This window comes from Carassius carassius, chromosome 10 (genome assembly GCF_963082965.1).
Source record: "Carassius carassius chromosome 10, fCarCar2.1, whole genome shotgun sequence".
NCBI lineage: Eukaryota > Metazoa > Chordata > Actinopteri > Cypriniformes > Cyprinidae > Carassius > Carassius carassius.
Genome location: NC_081764.1, coordinates 33,761,154 through 33,784,293, shown reverse-complemented (window position 1 = coordinate 33,784,293; position 23,140 = coordinate 33,761,154). Strand labels below are relative to the sequence as shown.

The 23,140-nt window shown below is 40.6% G+C and overlaps 1 pseudogene; it reads right to left on the bottom strand.

Moving 5' to 3' along the window:
- Positions 1–97: 97 nt before the first annotated feature.
- LOC132151448 (V-set and transmembrane domain-containing protein 2-like protein) lies at positions 98–13,802 on the bottom strand (annotated as a pseudogene).
- Between the last annotated feature and the right edge of the window lie 9,338 nt (positions 13,803–23,140).

Genomic DNA, 23,140 nt, shown 5'->3' with positions numbered 1-23,140 from the left:
CTCGTGGATCTGATGATGATCCTCTTCATGAAAATGATGGGCCACCTGCCACATCCTCTGCTCTTCTTCTCTCTAATGGTGGCTCATCTGATGGTCTTCAGGCTCTGTGTTCTTCTTCTTCTCTTCGTTGGTCTGTGTTGTGGACGTCTGGCTGTACCTGCAGATACGCCTGAACTCTGTGCCGCTGGGCTCGGCTTTCACTGAAGTCAATGACCTGACACTTGTACGTTCCCTCGTCTGAAGGTCTGACGCTAGACAGACGAAGCTTATGGGAGATGTTGCTGCCAACCACTTTTACCACCTAAAACAAACACAGAATATTATTATTGAACAAGAACATTTAACTATCAGAGAAAGCAAGTCCTTCTAAGCTAATTAAGTTTGTGAATTAAGGAAACCTATCATGCTTATGTGCACCAATTAAAATTAGTCCATACTGAAGAAGGATGTTTGGAGAGACATTGAGACAGATTCTCTCTCAATACAAAATGAATGAACATGGATATACAGACAGGTAAAAGCCCTTCAAGGCCTTTATTTTGTAAGTAATTCAACTCTTGTTTGTTGCTGTCATTGATATGAATAAGAATTAATGAGATAATTAAATTACTGCAGAATTACTAAAAATATATTTTAAAGAATAATCTTAGTTTGATCAGAATGTGCTGATGTGAATGTCGAATTAAAACAAATGTCAAAATGCAAAACTCACGCTTATTTTAGTCGCCCCGTTTGGTGTGTTTTCCTGTGAAACCACTTGTACACACACATTCAAAATTAAAATTAAGTGCTATACTGAATACATTCTTGAAAAAAAAAATCTGTCAATAAAAATACATAGCTTGAATATTAGGTAAAATAATCAAATTTATTTAGAATTATTTTTACACATTTTAGAATACTTTTTTCAAAAAAAGTAATTAAATAAATTATATATATATATATATATATATATATATATATATATATATATATATATATATATATATATATATATAATATAAAATCTGATCAAATAAAAATAGGCTTTCCTGATTGGTTGTCCATGCGGGTTACTCCGCCCCCTCTCTGCTGTGTCTGGTGTACCACCACTGGATCTCCAAGGAGACGGAGGAGGAGCTAGCGCCTCTGAAGGAGCAGGCCATCTCCACATCATCTCCAGCCTGTGAGACCACGTCATGAGGAACCTCAGTGAAAAGAGCTGAAGAGAAACAGAGATTTTAAAAACTACACTTGAGACTGCATTTTATGAACCATTAGTCATCCTGCTCTCTCTTATCAGCTACTGGTTCCGTGAATCTCTTCACAGATACTTTCAGTTGTTTGTGTGTGTGTGTGTGGGGGGGGGGGGGGGGGGTGCATGTGTTTGTTTAAAGGGATAGTTCACCCAAAAATTCTGTCATTAGTTATTCACCCCTCATGATGTTTCAAACCCATAAAACCTTTGTTAATCTTCAAAACACAAATTACGTCATTTTTGATGAAATCCGAGAGCCTTCTGACCCTTCATAGACAGCACCACAACTGACACCTACACTACAAGGCTCAGAAAATTAGTAAGGACATAATTAAAAAAGTCCATGTGAGATCAGTGGTTCAACCTTCCTTTTCTGAAGCTATAAGAATACTTTATGTGTGCAAAGAAAACATAAATAGCGACTTTATTCAACAATTTCTTCTGTTCCGCCTCCATTCACGAGAGTACCATGATGCATTTTTAATAAAAAACTATTATAATATCTCAATGATACTAAAATAACTTAATATGTAGTCAGGATTTAGTTTGTCTGTTTAAATGGTTCAGAAATTGTTTCCAACATGTTTAGGCTGCCTGAGCCAGAATGGCCACAAAATCATACAAATATAATTACAGAAAATAGGATATAATTAAAAATCGCAATTAATTTGAAAAGTAAGTCCCGCTGCAAACAAAGGGAATAAAATGAGGCCACTGTAAAGCCTAAACCACTTCCCTCTCTCTGTCTGTGGGAAGACAGACATCACAAATCACACATTCATGAAGGTTGACATTAATATTCTTACTGTGGAGAGAATCTGCTCAACAAATATATGCACATTTGATTGCACAAAAAAAAAAACAGTTTTTCAGCTCTTCAAAAGGATGCAAAAAAAATAAATCCAGTACATACTGCTTGAATGCATACATGAAGTCACTCAATTAACATAATTGCTTATAAACAAAGATTGTGAAAGCAGCGTTACAGAATTGACTTTATTTTGTATTTTTTTCAAAACTCTTTCTGTGAGCCACTAAAAACAGAAGCAAATTTTAAAACTTTGTTTTCAAATTTTCTCATTAGAACCACTAATCATCATAATCTTGATTGTTTAAAAAAATTAAGAACAATTACAAAAAAATTTAATAGAAAATAGTCCAGACGGAGGGTTTAAATACCCACCGCATATGTGCATGTCTGTGCTGCATTAGAGTCACTCTCCATTTCAGGAAATAAGCCGTACTTGTCTGAATTGCAGGCTTGAAAGAGACTAATGCAATTCAAGCAGAACTGAAGCACTGATCCACTAAGACTTCTTACACTCTGAAACAAGCCTCATCTCATCTCCTGACACTCCACACGTCTGCTGTATGCTTTCTGTCAGGCTGCATATCAGAAACATTTGTGCATTCATTTATATATCTATAATCTATCTGTACCGTGTAACTTTGTGCACTGCACTGGAAATACAATGCATTGAGTTTTGTATTGCATTGTACAATATATGTGCATAGAAGTAGATAGTATTGGACATTATAAAACTGTTCTGAACCTATTGAGCAATTAAGAAACTGTTATAAAATGCAGATAAACACGTGGTAGATGTTTTTTTTTAATTAATATTATGTAATATTGATATTATTTGTCAAATTTTAATTAAGCTATGAATAAAATATAGCTGATGAGCAAAATTCATAGCAAAAAATAAATAAATAAAAATCCTTCTTCAATGTATGCAGAAATGTTAATGCAACATTATATTACAATATTTAGATTTATTCTTCAAACTTTTAAGTGGTGAAATTTTATATCATTAACAATAACTACAGGAATCATTTTGATTAAATCATCAATAAACTGAGTAACATTTTATGAAAACTTCACACAATGGTAGCCAATTTAGGATATTTAACACAAACAAAGAAACAGCAGGTGAAACTGTTGAAAGATAAAGTTTTGAAGTAGAAAGACAGAAATGGTCTTTTCTTGCGAAATATACTCCAATAATCTTTGTTTAATAGTGCAACTGAGCCACTTTGGTCTGTACACTATGTTTTACATTGAGATTTTAATACATTACATGTATATGTTATATGTAATATATATGTAATATTACATTATATGTAATACCTGTGTCATAGCCATGTTATTATACAGAGTTGTGTCCTGATATGTCACAAAAACAAGAGCACACACACCATATAAACATATTTTCCCATTGCATCTTGATTATTACTCCCTGATTTCTGCTCTTTGTTTCTGTAATGAGAATGCAAACCTTTTCCATCTGTTTCCTTTGATTGGAATGAGAAAGTCTGTGTGTCCTACAGTTTCTCTAGTCTTCAATATGCACAGTCTCCAACTGGTTATATAAAGGTAATTATCCAGAGTCTAAAATGCTGCTGTGTTATAGTCTGAGAGCAAATGTGCCAAGCAGTAACACAGACTCCATCATCTCTCTCTTACATCCGTCTGTTTAACATATTTTGATTGCTGAAGCTGTATGTGCTTCATCTAACCCGTGGATCACCTGTGGAAGCAGTTTGTCTCTTGAGAGAAGTCATTATAAGCACTGCACGATTGATGCTGGGATTTTTGATTGCTCTTTCTATCACTCAAACGCCATGACTTTGTGTAAATATGAATTTCCAATGCAAATGAAAAAAACAACCTCTGTTGGAGCTAATTTTCTTATCTAGCTTTCTAATAAACCTTAAATTGTATACTAATTATATTGTTGGTTGTGTGTAGTAAGTTGCTTTGGATAAGTGTATAAAGGCATAATTTCATGTTTTCTGTATTTCTGTAATTTCATGTAAAATGTGCACAAAACAACCAGAGAACTACAAATTATTGTACATTCAGCATTTTCATTTCGGAGAGCTTTATTTGAATTGGCAGCTTTTCTACCCATATAATCTTTTTGTGTATTTATTTTGTTGATGTAGCCTATTATTTTTGAATAACATTAGTGTTTTTTTTTTTTATTGTATTGTATATTATTTTGTATATTTTTTTTCTTTTACACTGCCTTGAGAATCTACCGTGCAATAAACAATAATCAAATACAGCAATAATAATTATATTAAATTTGTACTGTATATGTAAGCAATAAGGTGCTCGAGGCATGCTCTATTGTCAATAAGTTAGGCACATGATTCACCGCAATCACTTCAGCCATGACTTATTCACTGTTACTTTTTTTAAGTTCGTTAAATGCTGTCCTTCTGCTAAAAAAAAAAAAAAAAATTGTTCCTGACAGTGTGTAATGACGAAGTAGAGGCAGTCGGATCCATCTGCAAGACTTTATTGAAGCAGGTATCAAACCAAGGATGCACAGAGCATAAAACACTAAGGTAGCACGAAGCAACATGCAGCGTGGTAAAACAACACTTCACAGAGAAACACAGAACCAGGCAGTCCAGATAAAGGGGGGATAATGATTAACAGGTGGATATGATGATGCTGATGAGAAAACCAGACAGGGCTGGAAACTAATGATAGCAGAAGGGAAGGATGGGAATTGCAGTCCTAGAACTCAGGTGACAAGGAGCGCATGAGACCGGAGAGAGGTGAAGGCAGAGCCCCCACCGTGACAGAGCCCCCACCCTGCGAGCGGCTCCGGAAACGAGGACCTGAACGACGGCAGGGTCTTCCACGGGGTCTTGGAGCGGGACGATCTGGGTGAGTGTGATGGTAGGTGGTAAGAAGAGCAGGGTCCAGGACGTCCTGAGACCTGACCCAGGAACGTTCCTCAGGGCCATAGCCCTCCCAGTCAATCAAGTATTGCAGTACCCCGCCGCGATGTCTGGAGTCCAGGATGTCTCGTACCCGGTATGCCTCCTCGCCTCCGACCTCAATTGGGGGAGCCTGCACGGAACCGATCCCCTCCTGAGCCTCCTCTCTCCTGGGAGCGGCAGCGGGTCTGAAAAGACACATATGAAAGGTGGGTGAGATTCTATAATGTGCTGGGAGAGCCAAACGAAATGAGACCGGAGTGATCTGTCGAAGAATCTTGAAGGGCCCAATGAAGCGAGGGGACAACTTCTTGCTTGGGAGCCTTAAACGCAGATCACGGGTGGAGAGCCACACCCACTGTCCAGGCCTATACCGCGGACCCTCACGTCTCCTACGATCCGCATGAAGTTGAAAGTGGCGGATGGCACGTCGCAGATGGACATGAGCGGTATTCCAAGTGGCCTCGCTGCGTTGCAACCACGTATCCACTGCAGGGAGGTCTGACGGCTCTCCTGACCACGGGAAGAGAGGGGGTTGGAAAACTAAGACACATTGGAAGGGCGTTAGACCAGTGGCAGGCTTTACCAGGGAATTTTGGGCGTACTCCGCCCAAACCAAGAATCGGCTCCATCCTGTTGGTTCTCGTAACAGTATGTCCGTAGAAACCGAATGAGGTCCTGGTTCGCCCGTTCAGCCTGACCGTTAGACTGCGGGTGGTATCCAGAGGTGAGGCTGATGTTGATATTGAGTTTGGAGCAAAGTCCCCTCCATACACGGGAAGTGAACTGAGGGCCACGGTCGGAGACAATGTCCTCGGGGAGACCAAACAGACGAAATACGTGATTGAGAAGTTCCTCCGCAGTCTGCATGGCAGTGGGTAGACCCTTAAGGGGAATGAAATGACAGGACTTGGAGAAGCGATCCACGACTGACAGCACTGTGGTGAATCTCTAAGACGGAGGTAAATCCGTTACGAAATCCACAGCGATGTGGGACCACGGGCGCTGAGGAACTGGAAGTGGCTGTAAGAGACCGGCAGGTTTAAGGTGGGAAGATTTGACAGTGTTACAGGTGGAACATTGATGGATGAATTTGATAACATCGGCCAGGAGTGTGGACCACCAGAAGCGGTTGGAGACTAACTGTACAGTAGCAGTGATACCTGGGTGTCCCGCGCTGGGTGTGCAGTGAACCCATTGAAGCACCCGCTCACGGAGCTCGAGAGGCACGAAAAGGCGGTCCACAGGACACTCGGCCGGTACAGGAAGAGCTTGTTGAGCCTCAGTGACCTCAGAGATAATATCCCACTGCACAGGTGCCACGATCAGAGTGGGAGGTAGGATGGGTTCTGGCTTGGTGATTTCGTTGAAATTCTCGAACTGACGAGACAGAGCATCAGCCTTCCCGTTCTTGGACCCAGGTCTGTACGTGATCCTGAAATTGAAACGGGAGAAAAACAGTGACCAGCGAGCCTGGCGAGCATTCAAACACTTGGCAGACCTGATGTATTCAAGGTTTCGGTGGTCTGTGAGGACGGTGAAAGGTTGACGTGCCCCCTCCAGCCAGTGCCTCCATTCCTCCAGGGCAGCCTTCATGGCTAGAAGCTCCCGGTCACCCACATCATAATTGCGCTCTGCCGAGCTTAACTTGCGGGTGTAAAAGGCACAGGGAAACATTCTTGCAGGGTTACCGTGACGTTGGGACAGGATCGCACCCACTCCAGTGTTCGAGGCGTCAACCTCCACGACGAACTCCCTCTCCGGGTCTGGATGATGGAGGATGGGTGCGGCAGTGAATCTCTCTTTTAGCTGATTAAACGCTGCAGTACACTCAGAAGACCATCGGAAGCGCTTCCCGCCCTGGAGAAGAGATGTGAGAGGAGCCACAATGAGACTGAAGTTACGAATGAACCTACGATAAAAGTTGGCGAACCCCAGAAATCGCTGTAACTCCTTCACAGAAGAAGGTTGAGGCCAGTCCACCACGGCCTTGACCTTGCTGTCATCCATGAGAACCCCCTCAGCACTGATGACATATCCCAGGAAGGTGATGCGCGTCTGATGAAACTCGCACTTCTGAGTTTTGGCGTAGAGCTGATTCTTAATCAAACGTTTGAGAACTGCACGCACGTCCCGTACATGAGCTTCGAGAGTCTCTGAAAAAATCAAGATATCATCAATATAAACAATAACCCTCTGATTCAGCATGTCCCGGAAGACCTCATTAACGAAAGACTGGAACACAGAAGGACTATTGGACAGCCCGAAGGGCATTACCCGATACTCATAGTGGCCAGTAGTCGTAGAAAAGGCCGTCTTCCACTCGTCACCTCTCCGTATGCGAATGAGGTTGTAAGCGTTCCTCAAATCCAATTTGGTGAAGTACCGGGCTGAGCGAAGCATCTCCAGTGCTGTAGGGACTAAAGGCAGAGGGTATCGATATTTCACAGTTACCTCATTGAGACCACGGAAATCGATGCAGGGCCGAAGACTCCCGTCCTTCTTCTTGACGAAGAAAAACCCCGCAGACGCCGGGAATGTGGAAGTGGTGATAAATCCTTTAGCAAGCTGTTCCTCAATATACGCTCTCATGGCCTCAGTCTCCGGTTGCGAAAGTGGATACACACGGCCGTGCGGGGGAACGGCTCCAGGTAGAAGTTCAATGGCGCAGTCACTGGACCGGTGCGGGGGTAAAGGTGAAGCCTCTCTCTCGCTGAAAGCCTGAGCCAGATCATGATATACAGCAGGAACTCCTTGCAGATTCACTCTCTCGGGGGAACTGTGGCTAGATTCAGGACCATGGAGAGCAGGCAAGCAGTGGGCGTGACAGAAAGGGGACCATTGATTGATTCTCCTGTCGACCCAGGAAATGAGAGGGTGTTGTCTCTCCAGCCATGGCAATCCCAGAATCACAGGATGAAGGGGTGAGTTTATTGAGTACAACTGAATTCTCTCCGTGTGACGAGACCCGAAGTTGAGCGTCAGAGGCTGCGTGATGTATTGTACCTCCCCTGTCCCCAGGGGGCATCCATCCAGAGCGGCCACAGCCACATGAGACTCACAAGGAATGAGAGAGATATTTTTAGACAAGGCAAACTCCAAATCGACAAAATTACCAGCGGCACCAGAGTCAATTAAAGCTCTTGTTTCACAACTTCTCCCATTAAAATACAATGAAGCTTCGAGGGTGAGACAACGTGGAGAATTAATCAAAGGACTCACCGCAGAGGTATCACTGGATCTGGGTCTTACAGGACATGAAACTCTCTGATGACCGGCTTGGCCACAGTACAGGCATAATTTACTCCGCATCCTTCTCTCACGTTCCTCTGTGGTGAGATGTGTGAAGCCGACCTGCATAGGCTCGTAATCCGTGCCGGAAGGGGGAGGAGTGAAAAAGCTGGATGTGAGAGGCGTGCGTCGAGAGCGGATGAGATTGTCGAGGCAAGCTCCATAAGTTCTCCGAGGGACATCCCATCATCGCGACACGCCAATTCCCCTTGCAGATGCGTTTGCAGCCCCCTACGATACAGCAGTTTAAGCGGTGACTCTGTCCACCCCGTCTGCGCTGCCAGGGTGCGGAAGGAAAGCGTATAATCCGCCGCGGTGGAATTCCCTTGACTTAATGTGAGGAGTTGTTCCCCTGGTTCCTTGCCGCCCGCGGGATGTTCAAATACCTCTCTGAATTGAGACATAAACACATTAAAGGAGGGAAAGGTATGATGACCCCCAGACCAGAGAGCAGTCGCCCACTCCAACGCCCTCCCGGTGAGTAGTGAGCAGATGAATGAAACGCGGGACGCGTCATTGGGATACAGCTGGGGTTGCTGGCTGACGAATAATTCACACTGCAACAGAAATCCTCTACAGGCAGCTGGTGAGCCATTAAACTTCTCTGGTAGAGATAATTTGGGATTGCATGCAGCCATACTCACGCTTGATGTGACGGGCACAGGTGCAGCGGGAGCTTGAGCTGAATTAGCGACCGCGCTCTGCAGAGTGAGAGTATGAACAGACCTCACAAGTTCTTCGGTGAGATTCGTTAACTTGGTCAGCTGCTGTTGGTGTGTGAGTAACACAGATGCCTGGGAATGAACCTCGGAAGCAAGACTCAGGAAGTCTGCTGGATCTTGTGGTGGTGAAGTGTTCTGTAATGACGAAGTAGAGGCAGTCGGATCCATCTGCAGGACTTTATTGAAGCAGGTATCAAACCAAGGATGCACAGAGCATAAAACACTAAGGTAGCACGAAGCAATATGCAGCGTGGTAAAACAACACTTCACAGAGAAACACAGAACCAGGCAGTCCAGATAAAGGGGGGATAATGATTAACAGTTGGATATGATGATGCTGATGAGAAAACCAGACAGGGCTGGAAACTAATGATAGCAGAAGGGAAGGATGGGAATTGCAGTCCTAGAACTCAGGTGACAAGGAGCGCATGAGACCGGAGATAGGTGAAGGCGCGCGCTCAGTGACAGGCGCGCGCTCCGTGACACAGTGGCAGTCAATAATACTACTTATGCTATGCCCCAAAAAGTATTGTCTTTTTTTTTTAAGAAAAATTACATACTTATAAAGAGCGGGCATGTTTTGGGACATACCGTAGTTATTAACAAATCATACTTCTCCTTACGACTGATTTCCCAGGAACCTTGTCTTGGAATGTTCCTTGTTCTTCATGAAGATGTGTTTCCATGGAAATGCACTAAAGTAATTTCATGTACATAATTGCATGCTGGTGCAATCAATTCAAGTTAATTATGCATTCAATAATTGTATTATTTTTTATTAATTCTGTGAAATTAATTACCTTTTTGCTCTAATACAACCCGAATTCCGGAAAAGTTGGGACGTTTTTTAAATTTTAATAAAATGAAAACTAAAAGACTTTCAAATCACATGAGCCAATATTTTATTCACAATAGAACATAGATAACATAGCAAATGTTTAAACTGAGAAAGTTTACAATTTTATGCACAAAATGAGCTCATTTCAATTTTGATTTCTGCTACAGGTCTCAAAATAGTTGGGACGGGGCATGTTTACCATGGTGTAGCATCTCCTTTTCTTTTCAAAACAGTTTGAAGACGTCTGGGCATTGAGGCTATGAGTTGCTGGAGTTTTGCTGTTGGAATTTGGTCCCATTCTTGCCTTATATAGATTTCCAGCTGCTGAAGAGTTCGTGGTCGTCTATGACGTATTTTTCGTTTAATGATGCGCCAAATGTTCTCTATAGGTGAAAGATCTGGACTGCAGGCAGGCCAGGTTAGCACCCGGACTCTTCTACGACGAAGCCATGCTGTTGTTATAGCTGCAGTATGTGGTTTTGCATTGTCCTGCTGAAATAAACAAGGCCTTCCCTGAAATAGACGTTGTTTGGAGGGAAGCATATGTTGCTCTAAAACCTTTATATACCTTTCAGCATTCACAGAGCCTTCAAAAACATGCAAGCTGCCCATACCGTATGCACTTATGCACCCCCATACCATCAGAGATGCTGGCTTTTGAACTGAACGCTGATAACATGCTGGAAGGTCTCCCTCCTCTTTAGCCCGGAGGACACGGCGTCCGTGATTTCCAACAAGAATGTCAAATTTGGACTCGTCTGACCATAAAACACTATTCCACTTTGAAATAGTCCATTTTAAATGAGCCTTGGCCCACAGGACACGACGGCGCTTCTGGACCATGTTCACATATGGCTTCCTTTTTGCATGATAGAGCTTTAGTTGGCATCTGCTGATGGCACGGCGGATTGTGTTTACCGACAGTGGTTTCTGAAAGTATTCCTGGGCCCATTTAGTAATGTCATTGACACAATCATGCCGATGAGTGATGCAGTGTCGTCTGAGAGCCCGAAGACCACGGGCATCCAATAAAGGTCTCCGGCCTTGTCCCTTACGCACAGAGATTTCTCCAGTTTCTCTGAATCTTTTGATGATGTTATGCACTGTAGATGATGAGATTTGCAAAGCCTTTGCAATTTGACGTTGAGGAACATTGTTTTTAAAGTTTTTCACAATTGTTTTACGCAGTCTTTCACAGATTGGAGAGCCTCTTCCCATCTTTACTTCTGAGAGACTCTGCTTCTCTAAGACAAAGCTTTTATAGCTAATCATGTTACAGACCTGATATCAATTAACTTAATTAATCACTAGATGTTCTCCCAGCTGAATCTTTTCAAAACGGCTTGCTTTTTTAGCCATTTGTTGCCCCCGTGCCAACTTTTTTGAGACCTGTAGCAGGCATTAAATTTTAAATGAGCTAATTAAGTGGATAAAAGTGTAAAATTTCTCAGTTTAAACATTTGCTACGTTATCTATGTTCTATTGTGAATAAAATATTGGCTCATGTGATTTGAAATTCCTTTAGTTTTCATTTTATTAAAATTTAAAAAACGTCCCAACTTTTCCGGAATTCGGGTTGTATTACAGGCTACACTGTTCTACATGCATAAACGCATAATTGCTTTATACTGTAACCCAAAGGGTGAATGCTTTTATGTGTAATAATGATTTATTTCTTACTAAGTTTGATAGATTAAGCAAAATTTTTTGCATATTCACGGTTAAAGACTGTAGTAGAGTGCCTGTATATACAGTAGCTGTCAGTATAATGTGTATTTTAGGATGACTGGAACACTGTATTGACCAATCAACCTTACTGATGACTTTACAAATGACTTTGCAACAGTTTTTGACATTTGCAAAACTGGCTACCAATAGTTATGGGAGAAATTAAGCCCTTTGAAACTTTGAAGCAATTGAAGCAATCTCTCAAAATGATTCACTGTTTCAAAGTCCTTAAAAAAACGACACACTGTGATGCCTGCTGCTCAAAACGGTGGAAATGCAACTAAAACTCAGTTCAAACATGGATCAAAACACCTTTTACAAACCAATTGCAATGTTTTATTGAAAGCTTAACTAGTATATGCAATTAACAAATCTAATACCATTGAATATGAAGTGTCTGTATAAAACCTGTTATTTCATTCATTTGTGGGGTATTTAGTTTTTTTTTTTATGGAGAGTTCATCAGGCTAAGAATTACAACTCTTCCTTTTCAATTCTTGTTTTCTGAAATGTTTGATAGATGCTACGAATCACTAGTTCGAAACAAATGATTCACAAATGTTTTGAAGCTTTACAAAAGCCTTACCAAGACACCATAACATCATAAAACATACTAAACTTTGGATTCAGACATGCTTTTTTGCCTTCCTACATATGTACACAGTACATTTTTCAGATTTTTCAGTCTTCACTGCACCTAAAGTAAATGGCATTGCACTTTAAGCACAGATCTCACTACCTGCAGAGATGCAAGCATTACCTACTACAGCGATTCTCAACACTGAATGATGGAAGTGAGTGTGTGTAAGGAGAAATAATGAATGAGAAATAAGGAAGTTGTTGACACCAGCTTGATATTTGTTCTTTATCACTTCAACAAAGGGTTGATTGGTTTAATCTCAGCTGGAGGAAGACCTCCATACAGATGAAGACAGACAGCAGAGGTCAGACCCAGCTGGACCCCGTCTGAACAAAACCCCCTGTAGACATTATTAAACCAGCTCATGCTGACCTGAGATATGGAGAGAAATCTCAAGTTCTGTGCAGCAAATCTTCCCATCAGACATGTTTCAACACACTGAAGAGCACATTAGATTTTATATCCCAGTTAATTACATTTACTGTAAATCATTATACTGCTTTGGTTTGAACAGATCAGTGCTGCATCAAATTCTACAATTAAAAACTGAAATTTATTTAGAAATATAGATGTTTGGTCAACTTTCTCTCTTTTTTTTTAATTAAACATAACATGTTTTTAAAGCTTAAACTGACTTAAATTTTTTACTTTTTTCCTCAAAATTCTGAGAAAACACATCCGAAGTCAGAAAAAGTAAGAATTGCAAGCTATTAACTCGCAGTTGCAAGGAAAAAGTCAGAATTGTGAGTTTATATCACAGTTCTTAAACAGCGGGGGAAAAACTATAATAATAATAATAATAATAATAATAATGACCTTTTGATCACTTCATATTTTTTAAATGACAATTTGTGACAACTAGCCCCAACCTGAATTATGAAAAATACTCATATTTATTTAATATTGACATGAGAACACGGATTAAATTTTTTTTTTTTTTTTTTTGTTCTTGTATTTAATGAATGTCAGTGTGGTTTTATTGTGTTAATTTGTTAAAAAATAATATTTTACATTTAGTTTAGAGAACAGAATTCGAAAAAAAAAAATGATTCTATTTAAGACCGTTTTAAACCCAATAGGTGTTAACTACATCACTGCTGGATAAAACACGCATATGAAAATGCACTTTTAACGCAATACTTGAACGTTTCTGGAATATATACTCTGTGACAACTTGCCCCAGTCTGTCGTGTAGTCCGATGTATTCACATGATTGTATTTGTTTTAATTTGGAATGCATTAAAAATACTTAATGACATATTTCTGTCAATACCATGTAATTTATCATAGTAATACAAAAATAATATTAATCTGTTCTGCCTCTAAGCAACTTCAGATTTCAGCAAAAGAAGATCAAAAATTATTGAGCTTCCTACCCGCTCCGTATGATGCCCCAGAAATGTTAAGTAGGAGCTCGTTTGAGACACATCGCACCACACTCAATGCCGTTCCGTTTGTTTACGTTCCTCACACCTACCGTTTCCAGATACGGGATTGCCCACTGCAAAATTCGCACTGATTTGAGCATAAAGTCCCACTGAGTGTATAATCCACAGCATCTCTCCAAACGAGCCCATTCCTGCTTTATGCACTCATCAGATCCTGCCGGAGCAGGGAGAAGCACCCGGCTGCAGCCTGCAGATCGAGGCGGGGCTGCACCTGGGGGCGAGGTTGCACGTGCAGCCCCGCCCCACACCTACTCTGATTGGTTCAATCGTCTTTCATAGACATACATGATAGGAAATGTGTGCGTAGTTGGTGTAGGACGAAGAATGCGGTTTAAAAAGCTAAAAACGCTGTACAGTTTTATAAAGCCTTCATAATGCACAAAAAAAAAAAAAAAAAACATTAGCCGGTAACTCGCCATGCCCCTGAAATGATTGTTTTGTTAAATTAAGCTGATCTTTAGGCTAACATACGAATATAGTAAATTAATTGGGTTGATTATCCACAGTAAGACGATCAGGTCTTCAGATAGAAGAATGAATTATGAATTAAATAATTTTAGAAAATTTGATTATTTCATATCATCAGAGTATGAGAAAGGAAAATGAAGGGGGTGTATCATTACGGTTTTAATTTATATAGCATGACAAGACAATTATTGTTACATATAATTATCCATCATGCAGTTGATAAATGTCACTGCAATATTCTAATGTGTCTGCCCATTCAATTTTTATGAAACTTTTAATTTTCTTTACTACATTGCAAAACATAGACTTTTTCTCCCCTTTATTTCAGGAAAATATGCTGCTCCTCGTTATTTGAAAGAGAAGAAATCGATAAACTTTTATTTCTATCGGCCAGTGATGATTCAGAAAGGACATACCTGTAAACCGTTGCTATATTAACAAACACAATTTCATGATAATTGTGCTCTTATCTTAGTGCAGTCTCACAGCCACTGTCAAATATTGAGATAAACTTTATAAAGTTTCATCGAAATTAAACGCTTTGTGTTCGTATTCTGTGCTCATATCTGCTTGTCTGTGAATAGAATGCTTTATTAATAATTTGTTTACTGAGTTTGGTCTTTTTAAAACATTGTTTTAATGCATAAAGCCACGTACTTTCACGTTAAGCGTGCTTTTAGAATGTCCCAATTATTCATTTCAAGAAGAGTAAACTTGCAGCAGCTAACATCTCTTGATTCAATAAATCAGACATAGTGAGTCAAGTTAACAATAAAAAACAAGAGTTACGTATGTAACTACGGTTCTATGAGTTCTGGATGACCGCCAGAGACGGTGCTTCCCACTGAATATTATCTCTCTTGCTCATGCACAGGTCGAGTCTAATAACAACAAAGTCATCACATGACCAGGTACGTCAAGGGGATCCCCTCTATTTAACCCCGTGACATCCTGCAAACTGTCTCAACAGAATCTTCTCGCTAGACTCCGAGTGACAGGGTGCTCTGGCGGTCATCCAGAACTCATAGAACCGTAGTTACATACGTAACTTTCATTCTATTTCGTTCTTACTGACCGCCAGAGGTGGTGCTTCCCACTGGATGGCTCATAACAACAAGGTCACGAGGAGGCTATTCCTAACCTTAAGCCGAAGTTTAGGGTCCCAACAGGACTGCCGTTTCCATAGCACCAGGGGTGGCCACATTGACTCTGTAGTATCTGGAGAAGGTATCAGCGGAAGACCAATTAGCCGCTGCACAAATGTCCATTAGAGGGACACCTTTTAATGCTTCCCAAGACGTTGAGATACTTCTCGTCGAATGGCATTTTATGCCGGCTGGCAATGTCATGTTGTTGGCCTTATACGCCTGGACAATGGCCTCCACCACCCAATGTGACAACCTCTGTTTTGACAGAGGCTGCCCTTTTCTTGGCCCGCCGTAGCAGAGAGAGAGTTGAAAAGAGTTGGTCTGACTGTCGCAATTTCTCTGTGGCACTCAGATAGCCCCGAAGGGCAAGCACTGGACATAGTTGTTCCATTAGATTGCTATCTTGTGTGTCAGCCACAGAATGATTGAGTGCTACCAACTCAATTGGTTGATTCCTAAATGATGTTGAGAGCCTTTTGGGTAGAAATGAGGGGTTAGGCCACAATGTCACCATTGTTCCATCTGCATTCCAACGCATACAGGACGTATTGGTTGACAATGCGTGGAGCTCACCAACACGTTTGGCTGACGTTATTGCCAAAAGGAATCCTGTCTTTATTGAAAGCCATTTCAGGTCACAATGCTCCATTGGTTCAAAGGGGTGTTGTGTAAGTGTTCTTAAAACTAGACTGAAGTCCCATGAGGGCATCCTAACAGTTGGAGCAGGGTGCAATCGCTGAGCACCTTTCAGAAAGCGGGTGATTAGAATATGTGACCCTAGTGATTGATCATTTATCTTTACATGCTGGGCAGAAATTGCAGCCACATATACCTTTAGGGTAGAGGGAGCCCTGCTATTGTCTAGAAGGGGCTGCAAAAAACATAACACCATTGGCACCGGGCAGTGGTCTGGGATCAACCCTCTTGGTGTACACCAGTCCGTGAAAAGCTTCCACCTACAAGCGTAGATATTCCTGGTGGAAGGTGCTCTAGAATTCAGGATTGTGTTTTGCACCTTAACATCACAAGACTTCAACAGTAATTCTGGCTCCTCACTGGCCAGACACAGAGCTGTAGCAGATCTGGGTATGGGTGCCAAATCTGCCCCTGCAACTGAAGGAGCAGGTCCTGCCTCCTGGGAAGGCCCCAGGGCTCCCCATTGAGAAGCCGGCATAACATTGGGAACCAAGGTCTGCCTGGCCAGTTCGGTGCCACTAGGAGCATCCTGTGGTGCCCTTGAAGAACTCTGTGGAGAGTTGGCAGAATTAAGGGGATCGGGGGATAGGCATACAGTAGAAGATTTGGCCAGGCATGTGCAAACACATCCTGACCCAACGGGCTGGACTTCTCTGTCCAGGAGAACCACAGGGGGCAATGGGTCGAGGTCTCTGAGGCAAAGAGATCCACCTGTGCTCTGCCAAATTGCCGCCAAACCATCTGAACTACTTCTGGATTGAGTCTCCATTCTCCTGGCAAAGGTTTGTGGCGAGACAAGAAGTCTGCCACCACATTCAACACTCCCGGTATATGCATCGCCCTGATGCTTGTGAACCGAGGAAAGGCCCATGTCAGAAGGTCTTGTGCTATTCTCAGAGACTTGCTGGACCTTGTTGTGCCTTGATGGTTGATATGATATACCACTGATGTATTGTCCGTTCTGATGAGAATATGCCGGTTCAATAGTGCCGGCGCAAAGTGCTTCAGAGCTAATTGCACTGCTTGTAGCTCCAGGGCATTTATGTCTTTTGTGGCTTGCCCGGGCTTCCATGACCCCCTGATCATCCTGTGTTGCCACACTGCCCCCCGGCCAACTAGCGAAGCATCGGTCTGTATTACCTCTCGGCGAGAGGGAATCACACTCAGAGCTACCCCTTTCGTCAGGAATGACCTCTCTTTCCATGGTTTCAAGGTAAGGAGGCATCGATCTGTAACTTTGACCAGTCTGCTCCTGTGCCATGTGGGGTTCAGGTGAAGACTGTTTACCCATCTCTGATAAGGGCGCAGTGAAAGAAGGCCCAGTGGTATCAACGCAGCTGCTGCTGCTAGCATGCCCATCAATCTGAGCAAGACTCTGAATGGAAGCTTGATCTGTTTCCGGAAATGCCGGAGAAAGAGCAAGATGCTGACCACCGTCTGAGGTGATGGGAATGCTTTCATTGATCTTGAGTCTAGAGTGATGCCTATGAACTTCACCGACTGATCTTCATAAGTTTTTCCTTCGACCTGCAATCTTTGCACGTATGCGAGAAGATTATAGGGACAGTTTGCAGGATGTGACGGGGTTAAATAAGAGGGGATCCCCGTGATGTAGGCCTACCTGGTCATGTGATGACTTTGTTGTTATTAGACTAGACCTGTGCATGAGCAAGAGAGATAATATTCAGTGGGAAGCACCGCCTCTGGCGGTCAGTAAGAACGAAATAGAACTGCATTATAGTAAAGGCTTTGTAAAACTGTACAGCGTTTTTAGCTTTTTAAACAGCATTCTCTGTCCTACACCAACTAAGAACACATTTCCTATCATGTAAGTCTATGAAAGACGTTTCATCGGGTATGAGACCGGGGCAGTGAAAGTCACTTTGTGCGTGTGCAAACTAAACATTTTCACAGCTTTTAGGCAGAATTAAGATTTAGATTTTAAGATTTCAACAACTTTCTTACGTTTTTGTTTTGGGAGCCTGTAAGTTAGAAAATATGGCGGATACAGAGACTGTTTTAACAGTAATTGTTCATTTACAACAAAACTAGATAATTTCTATATGATCGTATTATAGGGTACAACAGCATCTTCGTAAAATAATAAGAAAAGGAAAACACACCTAATTTACATTCTTTATTCATCAATTTGTAGGAGTAGAATTTAAAAATCTTACAAAAAATAAATGTACATTGACATCTTTGCTCCAACCAAAGTGACTTGAACACACACTTTTGACTTTCCCAGGAATACTTGAATGCACCATTACATCCAAGAAAGTCTGACCTATTATTATTAGCTGACACACCACAGTAAATTGCTGTTCACTGCATGTTTTTACACACACACACACACACACACACACACACACACACATATACATATATATATATATATATATATATATATATATATATATATATATATATATATATATATATATAATGAATAAGTTCCATGTCCCAAATCAGTTTATTTCAGTTTATGCAAAGCCCTATAGTATTTATTTGAGCAGCATACGCATTGCTTTACTGTTCATTGCCTCCATTTGAGTGAGCCAGTATTCTATAATCTTACAGACAGTCCAAGCATATCTAGCAGGTTCATAAATATTAAACATAGCTGTGAGGCTGAAGGAAATGGAATAACCTGTGCTTAAATAGTTGAACAGGCATCACAAATGGAAATCTGTCTAGTTCTCACAGACATCAGGATCAGGTCTGAGTACTTGTGTTCTTTTGCCTTTTCTGACATAGAGATTATGTTTAACATGTAAATGGAGTGGGTAAAAAAAATGGTTCAAATGAGGAGATACTGCATTAAAAGTTGGCTACAATCATGTCTCTCTTTTGGTGAAGGGCAAGGCCAGCACTTTCACAGCTGCTAACCTTGAAGGTGTCTTCATGCTTTCCACACAGTAAACCTTTGGAAAACACGATTTAAAGCTCAAATAGAGAATATAGATTTTCTTAAAGCCGGATCCTGACTGGCTTCAGCTTTCACGTTAGAGCATGACCTGCGGCTTGCAGCGTTGGCTGTTTTGAGATTATATTTTGGTCTCAGAGCTTAATTGATCAATAAGATAACTGATTGGCCTGCTAGACAGCCGTGCTGTGTTAATAGGTCAGTGATTAAATGAAAAGGTCCAGGCACATGCTGCATAGTCCCAAGTGTTACAAACACACCAGTCTACTTAGTATGCTTAGTCTACTCTAAGGACTAACTCCTCTTCTACTTCTCCTTTCTCCAGCGATTTTCCGAAGACCCAGATCCCGTGTGTGTGTGGTTGGTTCACCGTCACTCCAAGACATCTTCACCCAGCCTGCACGGATCCATCCATTCACTCATCCCTCACTACCTGCTCCTCTGCTTGTCTGTTCCAATAAACATCTTTATCTGTTACTCCTCAGCTTCCCGAGTGATCCGTAACACCAAGAAAAAGCAACAAACTTAAAACTAAAGAAAGCACAGTTTATTTATTTGGAAGTCATTGCTATTTTCAGTCTTACAAACACAAAAGTTTGCTTTCTACTTTTTGTCTTGAAGAATACTCTTGCTTGTGTTGTGAAGTGCACACTAAATGCATGCTTTATCTCTGGCGGTGTTTCAGAGCTGCAGCAGATGGGATTTCATGTTGAGTGACGGAAGCTATGGAGCTGGTTTACTGGCACACAGTCCTCTTCTCTCTGCTCCTGAAAGCCATGTTTGTCTGTTCATAAGTGCCAGTTGTGAGATGCCAAGACCCAGACAGTAACGTGCGGTGAAATCTTGTCATGGGTAGGCTGTGACCTATCAATGTGTGGAATATATGTTCATATATTCATTCAGTTAATTTAGCAACCCAAGTTCATATCAGGCATCATCAGATCGCTGCCTGCATTCAGCAAAGTCAGTCATGTGAGGCTAATGCACAATCAAATATAATAATCAAATTAATGGACACATCTATCTTATGACTTATACAACAAACAAATGTTTTGTGAGGGACACAGAGAAGGAGGCGGCGCGGCAGCCTAGTCAGTCCATCAAAATGCGCAAACGCGCACAGACAGCCACGGCGCACACACACACACTTTTGGTCTGGTGACGGCGCACCAGGCTACAGTCAGAAAACATTGCGTCAGCAGTACAGCTTTAAAGTACAAAAACAGCTTATTCGCTCCTACAAACTGCTAGGCGCACACACCGACACGCAAGTATACTAGATGCTAGTATTCGGGAAGCGCGCTGATTGAGTGAGAGCGAGTAGATCACGTGACATGAAGCAAGCTCGGTCTCTGCCTCAATGTTGATAATTCAAGACAGCATGAGAACTGACTGCGCATGCGCAAACCTACATAAACTACGTTCTATGGACCAAAGAGGCACCGCTCACCTCTGCCTCAATGGCCATGGCTTTTGAATTTCCTGCATGAAACAACGGTTTTTAGGAGCAAACAATGGCAAAATTAGTATATTATGTGTATTCCTGAAAATCTTTGTTACAAAAAATAATATTTGGAATAAAATTAATGCAATTAATAATGTGGTGAATTAATAAAGCTCTTGGAATTAATAAATGTAATGTCAACATTTCCTTTGGTGAGGCACTGCCTACCCTGCCCTGACCGCACGTCCCTGGACCCAGAGCACTCACTGCTCACAAACGGCATAACAGGTGCAAAGAGAGAGTGAGGTGAAGCCATGCTTGAAATGAATAACACTCGCTCCTGTTCTGCACTTCCAGATGAACTAAGATTTAATGCAATTAATATGCTTCCAATGTAAGAGAAAGTATGTTATATATTTATAAAAGCAGACCAAAAGCAATATAAGACTTTCAGAAATCTGCTCTGGTCAATTATCTGGGGAAAAAAAGCTCTGAATATTATTTTTTATATATTTACTAATTCAAAAAGGGACAATGTATATTAATCAACATTCAAATAAATGTAAATATATAGCGATTTTCATCAGTAGTCCCTTGATGTTTTTAGGTAAATATTATTTCATAAATGATATGAATGAATGATAGTTTGTATGAATAAAATATAATTCATAATGATAACATTAAAATTCACATTGATGTAATGAAATCTGATGCTCATGATAAGCTGAAGTTGACACTGAGCTTACATGAGGATGTCAACTTGAAGTTTGCTGTAATATTTTATGTAATATTTTAGATATTAAATGTTTGAGCAGTACAGTGTATTTGAGTCATTTTTGTAGATCACTTGATGTTGAGATTCTACTGTCCGAGACATAAGTTGCCTTCATTTTCTCCCAGGACATTTTTTGTTAAGTTTAACAAACATTTCCTTTAATCTTAAAACACAACACAATGCAATGAATGTAATCAAATATGCATTGGCCTATATTATATAATAACATATATTGGGTCTTGTTTTATGGAATTTTCTTCAAGTGTAAAGTTACACAACCACCATAAGGTCTTGTTTCTATGCCTTATTATTATATAAGAATTACAATTATTCAATTCAGATTAATTAAATTGAAGCTAAAGGGATCTTGCTTTGTGGTTCCTGAGCTTTACAGCATTGAGAGTGAGACACACCAACAACACATCACCTAATTCATCATCAGTATTCACTATTGCTTTTAAAGTTTGTGCCTCATCAGCATGTCATTGAATGAGTGAGAGGAAACCAGATTCATTATGTCATATAAGCAATCTGGTCTCCTAAGAGTGCTGCTTTTATGTGTTCACTGCCTTCATAACAGCAGGTATTTCACTGGCAGAGTAATTGCACTTGAGAGGCTGAGAATGGCACAAAGTTTTCTATTGCTTTTTCACATATTACACAAAGGAGCATTTTAGTGGTGCAATTTACAGCTCGAGTAAAATAGACAAATAACTGGACAGGAAATGCATGCAAGAAGTCTTTGTGTGTTGGCTGTAACATCATTATGACATCCAATAATGAACCATTACAGCACAGAAATAGAATCCAACATCAGAGCATTATGAAAACCAATCTGTTTAAATGGATGCATAATTTTTGGTTCGGCATGAGCCTTCCTCAATATGACCTTCCATCTTTTATAGTCTGGAATTATTTTTATAGATGGAATTAATAAAAAAGAAACACACACACCACACAGATAATAACAGAAACTCTCTCAAGGGAAGAGAGCAAATAAAGAGGAAGCCGCCACAACAGTCTGTGGCAATAAAAGCAACCCGACTTCATTAGCCAGTGTGTTTGGAAGCACTAATGGAGACAAATGACTGCATGGGAAATCACTTCCAGCAGAGGCCATATAAAAAGAGAAATGCTTCATTCTAATGCACAAGGAAACAAGTCCAGTCAGTTAACACGAGCTGCTTACTATCACTGGTAAATGCAGCACCAGAGACGACTATCAGTGAATGATAATGTGTCAGCTGTGAACAGACTAAAATGAGGAAAAATCAAAATCTGCTTTTGTTTTAAAAGCAGTGTATACTGAAAATACATTTATTTCTATAGGTTTCTTCAATTACTATTTCTTTTAATAATGACCATAAATTATAAAGTAGTTATCAGTGTTAGCAAATAAGAATTATGTTGGATGAATATTTATTCACACGAGCATGCATCTTGTACACAAAGGGTTTCAAACTACTGTCTCACTGTCTTTATTTGTCCCATCAAGGTTTAATTGTTTTTCTATTTTAATGTTCTGGTGCTTCTTTGAAAGAATTGGTAATAAGTCTAATATAAAACTCAGACTGACTGACTTTCATTATCTGAAATAAAATAAGCTCTAGCTGAAATAAAACAAAATATTAAACAAAACTTAAACTTATTTTATTTGAGCTATTGCCAAGACATTTCTCATTTTCAATTAGTTTAACTTAATAAAATAACTAAAGGTAAAACTGAAATACAAATTCAAAAAACTTATATAAAAAAAGGACACAACAAAATGACTATAACTTTAACTAAAATTAAAATGGAAAAAAAAGTTTAAAATGATTTTAGAGACTAATATAATAATTTGTTCTTTCATCTGAAATAAAATGATGATGTTTCTGTAAATTCTTAATGAATGAAATCTGCAGCAACATTAGTCTAACATGCAGAGCCATTTAAAGTATTTGCAGTTATCGTGAGCACCTCTGCTAGTTTGAAGAGAGGTTTTTCATTTCATTCTCTTGTTATGAACCTCTGGAGTGAGCAGTGTCATAATAACTTGGGT